This window comes from Anguilla anguilla, chromosome 15 (genome assembly GCF_013347855.1).
Source record: "Anguilla anguilla isolate fAngAng1 chromosome 15, fAngAng1.pri, whole genome shotgun sequence".
Taxonomy (NCBI): domain Eukaryota; kingdom Metazoa; phylum Chordata; class Actinopteri; order Anguilliformes; family Anguillidae; genus Anguilla; species Anguilla anguilla.
This window is the reverse complement of record NC_049215.1, coordinates 25,035,579-25,045,578: the sequence shown is the minus strand read 5'-3', so window position 1 is coordinate 25,045,578 and position 10,000 is coordinate 25,035,579. Positions and strand designations below refer to the sequence as shown.

At 60.1% G+C, this 10,000-nt stretch overlaps 1 protein-coding gene across 6 annotated transcripts in view; it reads right to left on the bottom strand.

Moving 5' to 3' along the window:
- LOC118214185 (BCL-6 corepressor-like) overlaps positions 1–10,000 on the bottom strand; it is a 64,744-nt gene that overhangs the window by 15,010 nt on the left and 39,734 nt on the right. The window lies entirely within an intron of this gene.

Genomic DNA, 10,000 nt, shown 5'->3' with positions numbered 1-10,000 from the left:
GCAGGGCTGTTCATATTACCCCAGGCTAGCAGGGCTGTTCATATTACCCCAGGCTAGCAGGGCTGTTCATATTACCCCAAGCTAACAGGGCTGTTCATATTACCCCAAGCTAACAGGGCTGTTCATATTACCCCAGGCTAACAGGGCTGTTCATATTACCCCAGGCTAACAGGGCTGTTCATATTACCCCAGGCTAGCAGGGCTGTTCATATTACCCCAGGCTAGCAGGGCTGTTCATATTACCCCAGGCTAGCAGGGCTGTTCATATTACCCCAGGCTAACAGGGCTGTTCATATTACCCCAGGCTAGCAGGGCTGTTCATATTACCCCAGGCTAGCAGGGCTGCTCACGTTAGCCCAGGCTAGCAGGGCTGTTCACGTTAGCCCAGGCTAGCAGGGCTGTTCACGTTAGCCCAGGCTAGCAGGGCTGTTCACGTTAGCCCAGGCTAGCAGGGCTGTTCACGTTAGCCCAGGCTAACAGGGCTGTTCATATTACCCCAGGCTAGCAGGGCTGTTCACGTTAGCCCAGGCTAACAGGGCTGTTCATATTACCCCAGGCTAGCAGGGCAGTTCATGTTAGCCCAGGCTAGCATGGCTGTTCATGTTACCCCAGGCTAGCAGGGCTGTTCACGTTAGCCCAGGCTAGCAGGGCTGTTCACGTTAGCCCAGGCTTAGCTACACACCGACACTGCCAACGGCTCCTGCAGCATTTACACCTCCTCCACTCTACCTATTCCCTCGCACTAAAATTCCCCTCATTATTACCTGTCATCTACTCTGTCTCACTTTCCCACTTCTGTCGAGCTGAACGTCGCGCGGAGAGATCGTTTTGTTCCCAGTGCCCTCCTTATTTATTCACACTTCGGTTTGCACGTCTGCCAGGCCTGCTCGGGCTCGGGCTCGGGCTCGGGCTCGGACGGATCTCTCCGCTCGTTCTCCCGCTCTGCGCTTGATGAGGCTGCGTGGAGCGGCAGTGGGCGCGCTCATTATTGACTTTTTTTTTCCCGTTGAAATTTTAAATGAGGGAGAGGCTAAAAGGGAGAAAGCGCGGTGTAACAGCCACCTTCGTTAGCCTGCAGTTGTTACGTCCGCTTCCCAGCAAGAGCGCACCGAGCTCGTTTAGCCAAACGAGGAGAAACACGGAGCTTTTTAACTGGCTGCTCTCGCTCAGGTGGAACTGCTGACTTCCTGCGCATTCAGAGCTCAGCCAGTCATGAGCCACGTGGCAGGGAGCAGAGCAGGGTGGCACAGTCAGGGTGGCACAGTCAGTGTGACACAGTCAGGGTGACACAGTCAGTGTGGCACAGTCAGGGTGGCACAGTCAGCGTAGCACAGTCAGGGTGACACAGTCAGTGTGACACAGTCAGTGTGGCACAGTCAGGGTGACACAGTCAGGGTGGCACAGTCAGCGTAGCACAGTCAGTGTGGCACAGTCAGGGTGGCACAGTCAGCGTAGCACAGTCAGTGTGGCACAGTCAGGGCCACATCACTCACGGAGGAACAGAACGCGCCTGCATTTCACATTAGCACGTGCCGTCCTCCAGAGCGACTCTTTTTTCTGATTTAGCACGTAATCCATTCGTTCTGTTCTGAAGCAGTTCAGGTTTAGCACCTTTACTCAAGGCTTTACGGGCAGCGCCCTCCACCCCTCAGTAATCTCAGAGCCACAACCCTGAGCCTTAAACGTACTTCCCTGCTCCCACTGATTACAATGCACAGTGTGTGTGTGTGTGTGTGTGTGTGTCGGGAGGGGACAGGATCAGGAAGAGAGAGACGCATCAACATCCTCCCCCTGGAGAGCCAAACTGCATTTTAATTCAGGCCCGCGCAGATAAGCTGAAGCTCAGCAGGGAGCTCCTGCTCTTAAGGAGAATATTAGGAGCCCGAGGGCCAGGGCTGGCTCCCGCGCCGCCGCGCACAGACAGGTAATCCAGCCTGACGCTCCGCTAGCGCTAGCGTTAGCGCCGGCCCCCGCCACAGCCCCCCGCTCGCTGGGATAGGGGGAGGGAGGGGGGGGAGAGCGTGAGACAGGGAGACAGAGTGAGAGAGAGTGAGCGTGAGACAGGGAGACAGAGGGAGAGAGAGGGGGAGAGAGAGAGGGAGGGAGAGAGATAGGCAAAGTGTGAGAGAGAGGGGGATAGAGAGAGGGAGAGGGAGAGAGAGACAGAAAGAGAGACAGAGAGAGAGAAACCGAGAGAGGCAGAGTGAGAGAACGAGAATGAGAGAGTGAGCGAGCAAGAGAAAGAGATTGAGAGGGAGAGAGAGCGAGCGAGCGAGAGAGAGAGAGAGAGAGAGAGGCGCGGCCGAGCCGGCTTCCGGAGCGTTCTCTCTCTCCAGGGAGCGAGGCAGCAGGGCAGGTTTTAACCGGCCCCAGTTAAGCGCGGCGTTAGACAGTAAAGCCGTTTAATAGCTGGAGGAGAGCAGCCGCGCTCTTATTGAAAGCTGTAGATTGCGGCGGGCCGTTGATGTCTCTCTGCAGTAAAAATGAGATAACCCCCCCTCCCCCCCTTCCCCCCTCGCGCCGCCCGGCTCTACCACCCCCCTCCCTCCTCCCCCCCCTCCACCCCCCACCTTTTTTAATCTCCTTCTCCAGAGTGCCTCCCTGCGCACAACAGCAATCAGAGCATCAGAATGATTTCGCCGGCCGGTTAACCCTTCAGCGCCGCGGGCGGGAGCGGGGGGGGGCGGCGGCGTGGCGCTCGCTCCCCGAGGCTCGGCCGAGCGGACTCCGTCGCACTCCGGCTGGCCTGTGTCCCTGCCGCACGTTAGCCCCTCACTGCGTCCCTGCCGCACGTTAGCCCCTCGCCTGCGTCCCTGCCGCACGTTAGCCCCTCGCCCGCGTCCCTGCCGCACGTTAGCCCCTCGCCTGCGTCCCTGCCGCACGTTAGCCCCTCACTGCGTCCCTGCCGCACGTTAGCCCCTCGCTGCGTCCCTGCCGCACGTTAGCCCCTCACTGCGTCCCTGCCGCACGTTAGCCCCTCACTGCGTCCCTGCCGCACGTTAGCCCCTCGCTGCGTCCCTGCCGCACGTTAGCCCCTCACTGCGTCCCTGCCGCACGTTAGCCCCTCGCTGCGTCCCTGCCGCACGTTAGCCCCTCGCTGCGTCCCTGCCGCACGTTAGCCCCTCGCTGCGTCCCTGCCGCACGTTAGCCCCTCGCTGCGTCCCTGCCGCACGTTAGCCCCTCGCTGCGTCCCTGCCGCACGTTAGCCCCTCGCTGCGTCCCTGCCGCACGTTAGCCCCTCCCTGCGTCCCTGCCGCACGTTAGCCCCTCGCTGCGTCCCTGCCGCACGTTAGCCCCTCGCTGCGTCCCTGCCGCACGTTAGCCCCTCGCTGCGTCCCTGCCGCACGTTAGCCCCTCGCTGCGTCCCTGCCGCACGTTAGCCCCTCGCTGCGTCCCTGCCGCACGTTAGCCCCTCCCTGCGTCCCTGCCGCACGTTAGCCCCTCGCTGCGTCCCTGCCGCACGTTAGCCCCTCGCTGCGTCCCTGCCGCACGTTAGCCCCTCGCTGCGTCCCTGCCGCACGTTAGCCCCTCGCTGCGTCCCTGCCGCACGTTAGCCCCTCGCTGCGTCCCTGCCGCACGTTAGCCCCTCGCTGCGTCCCTGCCGCACGTTAGCCCCTCACTGCGTCCCTGCCGCACGTTAGCCCCTCACTGCGTCCCTGCCGCACGTTAGCCCCTCGCCGCGTCGCCCTACGCGATTCTAGAACACGGCGACGCGTCGCTCCGGCTCGCCCGCGTCCCTGCCGCACGCTAGCGCGTTACTCCGCGCGTTCCCGCCTTTCCGCCGCCATTCCGACTCGCCCGCCTTCCCGGCTCCCGCTAACGTCTTTGTCTCGCCCGCGTTTCCGTCACAGGCCGACACGCTGTTCTGGCTCGCCTACGTCTTTCGGTCGCATGCTGAAGTGCTGTTTTCCGGCCATTTTGTTCTCTGTCGCCACGGACGACTCGGTCACGGCGAGAGCAGGAATGAGGGTACAAGGAGCGAAGCCGGTCGTGCGGAAAACAGCTACGCAGCAGCGCAAAAAAAAAAAAACTTCCCATGATACACCTCTCTGCGCTGAGGTGGAGCGAACGAAACCCACAATTAGGTTAGCAGCACTTTGCGTCTCACGCGGGGGCGGGGGGTTGGGGGGGTCAGGGGTATTTTTGGGTCAGTTCACTGCTCCGCCTGCGTCCGTGTCAGCGTGTCTGCCTGACTACAACCCCCCCCACCCCCCCGCCGCCCCCGCCCCCCCCCCCTCCCCCCCGACCGCGGAGCGCGGTCACAGGCGGCCAGGGGAGGAGGCGGGAAATGAAAAGCCTCTGTGAGTCACGCGCTGGCACTCGGGCGTCGTTAGAGAGAGCCCGCGCCAATTTTACACACAATGCGGCGCGGAACAACAGCTCCGAGCGCGCCGTGCGTCACGTTGCCGTGGCGAAGCGAGACGGAACGGGGCCGCGAGAGGAAAGGCTCCGATAAAGAGCGGAGTGAAGCGGTCTCTCGCTCGCTCGCTCGCCCGCGCTCTCTCTCTCTCTCTCTCTCGCTCTCTCGCTCGCTCTCTCTCTCTCTCTCTCTCTCTCGCTCGCTCGCTCTCTCTCTCTCTCTCTCTCTCTCGCTCGCTCTCAGAGGAAGAAGCTTTTAATTGAAAGAGTGTTTTTGTGAGCGTTCGGTCTGCCTGGCGTGTGGGAGCAGCGCTGGGAGGGGGTGGGGGTGGGGGGGTGGCGGTGGGGGGGGGGGCAGGGGAAGTGTGTGATTACCGTACGCCAGGCCTTTTTCCTGACAGCGTATGGAGACGGGACGAGGCTGGAGGAGCGGAAGGGGGGTGTGGGGGGGGGGGGGGGGGGGGGGGGGGGAGTGTGCTGCGGGGGATTCATCTGCCTGTCCTGGCCACCAGATGCGACGAGAATACAGCGACCGATAAAACCACAGGCCTGCGGGAAGTGTGTGTGTGTGTGTGCGTGCGTGAGTGTGCGTGTGATTGGTGTACGAGTGTGCGTGTCAGTGTGTATGCGTGAGAGAGAGTGGTGTGTGGGGGTGCGTGTGTGAGACAGTGGTGTGTGTGTAAAAGACGGTGTCTGAATGTGAGTGTGTGTGTGTGTGTCTGTGTGTGTGTGCGCGTGTGTGTGTGTCTGATTGTGAGTGTGTGTGCGTGTGTCTGATTGTGAGTGTCTGTGTGTGTGTGAGCGCGCGTGTGTGTATGTGTGTGTGTGTGTGTGTGTGTGTGCACATGTGTGTGTGTGAGCGCGTGTGTGTGTATGTGTGTGTGTGCGTGTGTTTGTGAGTGTGTGTGTGTGCGTGCGTGCGTGCGTGCGTGTGTGTGTGAGTGTGTGTGTGTGTCTGATTGTGAGTGTGTGTGTGTGTGCGTGCGTGCGTGTGTGTGCGTGCGTGCGTGTGAGTGTGTGTGTGTGTGTGTGTGTGTGCAGGTAACTCAGGAGCAGACAGAGCGTGAAGGCTTAATTTGCGTCTCCCCTCATTAACATTTTAAACACGTTGCCGGTGCCTCTAAACGGCGCGGAGAGAGAGAGCGAGCTTTCATGTGCGCCAACAAGCATCACAAAACTAAATGAACATGAAATATGCAGAGGCACAGGGGAGGGGGGGGGGGTGGGGGGCGCGAGCGCGCTCATCTGCGTGTTCGGCGGTACAGCCGGTCGCTCCGCGCGGCGCTGGGCGTCTGAGTCAGAGAGGCCGTCTGCAGGCGTGTACCCCGCCCCGCCGGCACACCTCGAAAAAACCAAGCAGCCGCGCCGAGCCGCGAGACGCATCAAAGGGCTGCCCGCCCCCCCCCGCCTCCCGCCCCCCCCCCACTTCGGTTACGGGTCTGCGGCTCCTCTCCTACGGCGAGAGACGGCTTTGCTCCTGATTAAGCTAACCGTGCGGCGCTCTACTGTATCCTGCGCCTCCCCCCCGCGCAGCTCTGTGTTCTCACCCGACTCGCCCGCCGGGTCCATTTCCAGGCCCCCCGCCCCCGCGGCTCCGGACCCGGACGCCGTCCGAGCCGCGCGATTTAAACGAACCCGCAGAAGCGCCGCGCTCAGACCCTGCGGCTGAGACAGCGGCTTCGGCTCGGGCTCCGGCGCCACGTTTCTCACAACTTCCCCGAAAAACATTCGGGTCTCAACAACAGAACAGAACCCCGTTAAATAATAACGACAAAGTAAACGAGTAAATAAAATACAGCCTTTCCTGCTATAAAAAAGACACGCAGAGAAACTTCCAGACTGCGCGGTTGAATTTCGCCGAGGTTCTATTTCCACTGAAGGTTAGCGGGTCTGAATGTTAGCGGGTCTGAAGGGTAGCGGGTCTGAATGTTAGCGGGTCTGAATGTTAGCGGGTCTGAATGTTAGCGGGTCTGAATGTTAGCGGGCAGAGCCCCGCTCTGAGGTCCGGGGACGGCCCGGGGCGGCGTCAGCCGAGCGCTCGGCCGAGGGGCTGACATGTTTAGGAGGAGCCGGGAAAACCCAGCCGAGGGAGAGAGAGCGAGGGCGCGGGCGAGCGAGGCAGTGCGTGCGGAGAGCAGCGGAGTGTTGAAAGGCTGGTCTCACAGCCATGTCGTATTTCACTCCCCCCCTCCCCGCCCTCCCTCCCCCCCGCCCGCCCCAGCCCCGGGGAGCTGCCGACGGCTTATCACACGCCGGCAGTCAAAGAGGCGCTTCCCGTCTGAGGGGGGGAGGGGGGGGGGGAGGAGCAGCGGGGAGCGAGAGCAGGGGAAGGGAAAAAAAGGAAAGAAAAAAAACGACAGAAAAAGCAGCCTACAAAAACAAGCTGCTGACCGGAGCGGAGACAACATCCCGCGTGGGTGGGGGGGGGGGGGGAGGGGAGGGGGGGGGGGTAAATTCAGCGAAGAGAAGACCGTGAAGAAAAGCCGAAATAAAAACAAGGGGGGGGGGAAAGAAAAAAAACAGGCAAGAGAGAGAGAGAGAGAGAGAGAGAGAGGGAGAGAGAGGCATCAATCAAAAGCGCCACAAACCCAGCGACACGCCCGGGTGACTCCAGCCCCTGACCGCGTCTCTGGGCGGGGTCACGCGCGCAGGGCTCGGGGAGGTTTAGACGGGGGGGTGGGGGGGGGGTGCTGGCATCCCTAACTGCTGTCACCCAGACGCATTACAGAGCCATTAAGGCGTAATTATACACCGGGCCGTCCCGCGCCCCTCAGGGGTAATAATCCCCCCCCGGCCCTGGCGCTCACTGCCGTAATCCATACAGCGCGGGGGAGGGGCGGCGCTCTGGCAACCGGGGGGGGGAGGGGGGGGGGGGGAGGCGGGGGAGTATTTATCTATATATAAACGCAATGCCCAGTATAATCCTCTTCTGCATAGAGAGAGAGAGAGAGAGAGAGAGAGCGAGAGGGAGTGAGAGAGAGAGAGAGAGAGAGAGAGGGAGACGGAGCGAGAGGGAGTGAGAGGGAGAGAGAGAGAGAGAGAGAGAGAGGGAGACGGAGCGAGAGGGAGTGAGAGGGAGAGAGAGAGAGAGAGAGAGAGAGAGAGAGAGAGGGAGAGACGGAGCGAGAGGGAGTGAGAGGGAGAGAGAGAGAGACGGAGCGAGAGGGAGTGAGAGGGAGAGAGAGAGTGAGAGGGAGAGAGAGAGTGAGAGGGAGAGAGAGAGAGTGAGAGGGAGAGAGAGAGAGAGAGAGGGAGAGAGGGCGAGGGAGATAAAACTGCTGATAAAACGAGTCCTCGTATAAAACAGCTCGCTTCCTCATATTTGGGGGGGGAGGGGGGGGAGGGAGGGCTCGGGATCTTTTCAGGTTAGCGATAACGGAGACTCGCCAACGGGAAGCGGGATGATCTTTGCTCACCACCTCCGGCTGGCCGCGACTAACAGCCCCCCCCTCCCCTGCCCCCCCGCCCCCCCCCCGGCAGCAGCACCGGAGCGCAGCTCCAATTAAGGGCGCGGGGCTGACGCAGGGCTATTTCACAGATCAGGTCCCGGGCACAGCAGGCAGCTAATGGCCTAAAACAGCACGTATTTAGCACCTAGCTCACAAAGCACCTTCGCCGAGAAGACTAATTAAGCCCTGGATGGTGGAGAGCACTTGTCACGTAACTGATTGAGCTCTAATGGCAAAGAGCACATTTTCAGCGCCGGAAGCCTGCTGAACAGGGAAAAAAAACCCAAAAAAAACACACACGCTCATGTACGCACGTGAAGACGCACACGCGCAGGATCGCATCGCTCGGTAACACACACACACACGTGAAGATGTACGCGTGCGGGATCGCATCGCTCGGTAACACACACACACACGTGAAGATGTACGCGCGCGTGATCGCACGGTAACACACACAAGTGCGTAGGCAGGCAGGCACACCTGCGGATATACAAACACAAGGACGTGCACACACACACACACACACACAGGAGCATGTGCACACAGCCACGCAGACACACACACACACACACACACAGGAGCGTGAGCACACAGCCACGCAGACACACACACACACACACAGGAGCGTGTGCACACAGCCACACAGACACACACACACACACAGGAGCGTGAGCACACAGCCACACAGACACACACACGCACACACACACAGGAGCGTGTGCACACAGCCACACAGACACACACACACACACAGGAGCGTGTGCACACAGCCACACAGACACACACACACACAGGTGCACGCACAGTCAAGAGGGGGAGGTAAGAAGAAAATGGCAAGAAACGGACAGTTGCAAAAGAGGTGAAGGACAAAACTCCACGTCTGTTTTTGGAGGTTCATTTGGAGGGTTTTTTTTTGTCACAGAAGGCAATGATGTGAAATGGGGGGGGGGGGTGTGAGGGCATGCTTGAGTGTCTGTGTTTGAGAGTATTTGTGTGTGAGTGTGTGTGTGTGTCTTCTGGATTGTGTGTGCGCACGCGTGTGTGTGCATGTGTTTTTGATTGTGAGTTTGTCTGTGTGTGTGTGTGTGAGTAAGGGTGTGTGTGCGTGTGAGAGAGTGAGTGTGTGTGTGTGTGTGTGAGAAAGTGAGGGTGTGTGTGTGTATGTGTGTGTGTGTGCAGGTGTGCGTGTGCAGGCGTGTGGTAACAGAGCAGCTGCCGCGTGTGAGGGTGCAGGTCTGTGCCTGTTTACTGGGACAGCCTGGGCAGGGACATCCTGTCCCTGTGCTGCACCGTCAACTGCACCGCCTGATCACAGCCCACGCCCCTCCCTTCCCCTGCTCCCTCTCTCGCGTTCCACTCTCTCTCCCTCTCTCTCCCGCTCTCTCTCTCTCTCAGATGTTTACTTACACCCCAAACCCCCCCCACACGCACACACACAGGCAGACGCGCACACACACGCATGCACACACACAGGCAGACGCGCACACACACACACACACACACGCACACACACAGGCAGACGCGCACACACACGCATGCACACACACAGGCAGACGCGCACACACACACACACACACACGCACACACACAGGCAGACGCGCACACACACACACACACACACACACACACACAGGCAGACGCGCACACACACACACACACGCACACACACAGGCAGACGCGCACACACACACACACGCACACACACAGGCAGACGCGCACACACACACACACACGCACACACACACACACACACACACACACACACACACACACACACACACACACACACGCATACACACACACACACACACACACACACACTCACACACACTCACACACACACACACACACACACACACACACTCACACACACTCACACACACACACACACACACACTCACACACACACACACACACACACACACACACACACACACACACTCACACACACTCACACACACACACACACACACACTCACACACACACACACACACACACACACACACACTCACACATACACACACACACACACACACACACACCCGATGGACAGCGCTAATTGCGAGCCTGCTTTGATCTGGCCTCCTCATTTGGGGTGGGGGAGGGGCAGGGGTGGGGTCAGGGGAGAGAGGGAAGCTCTATAAAGGGAGGGTGCGCTCCAGCGCTCTGAAACATTTGGCCCCGAGCCCTC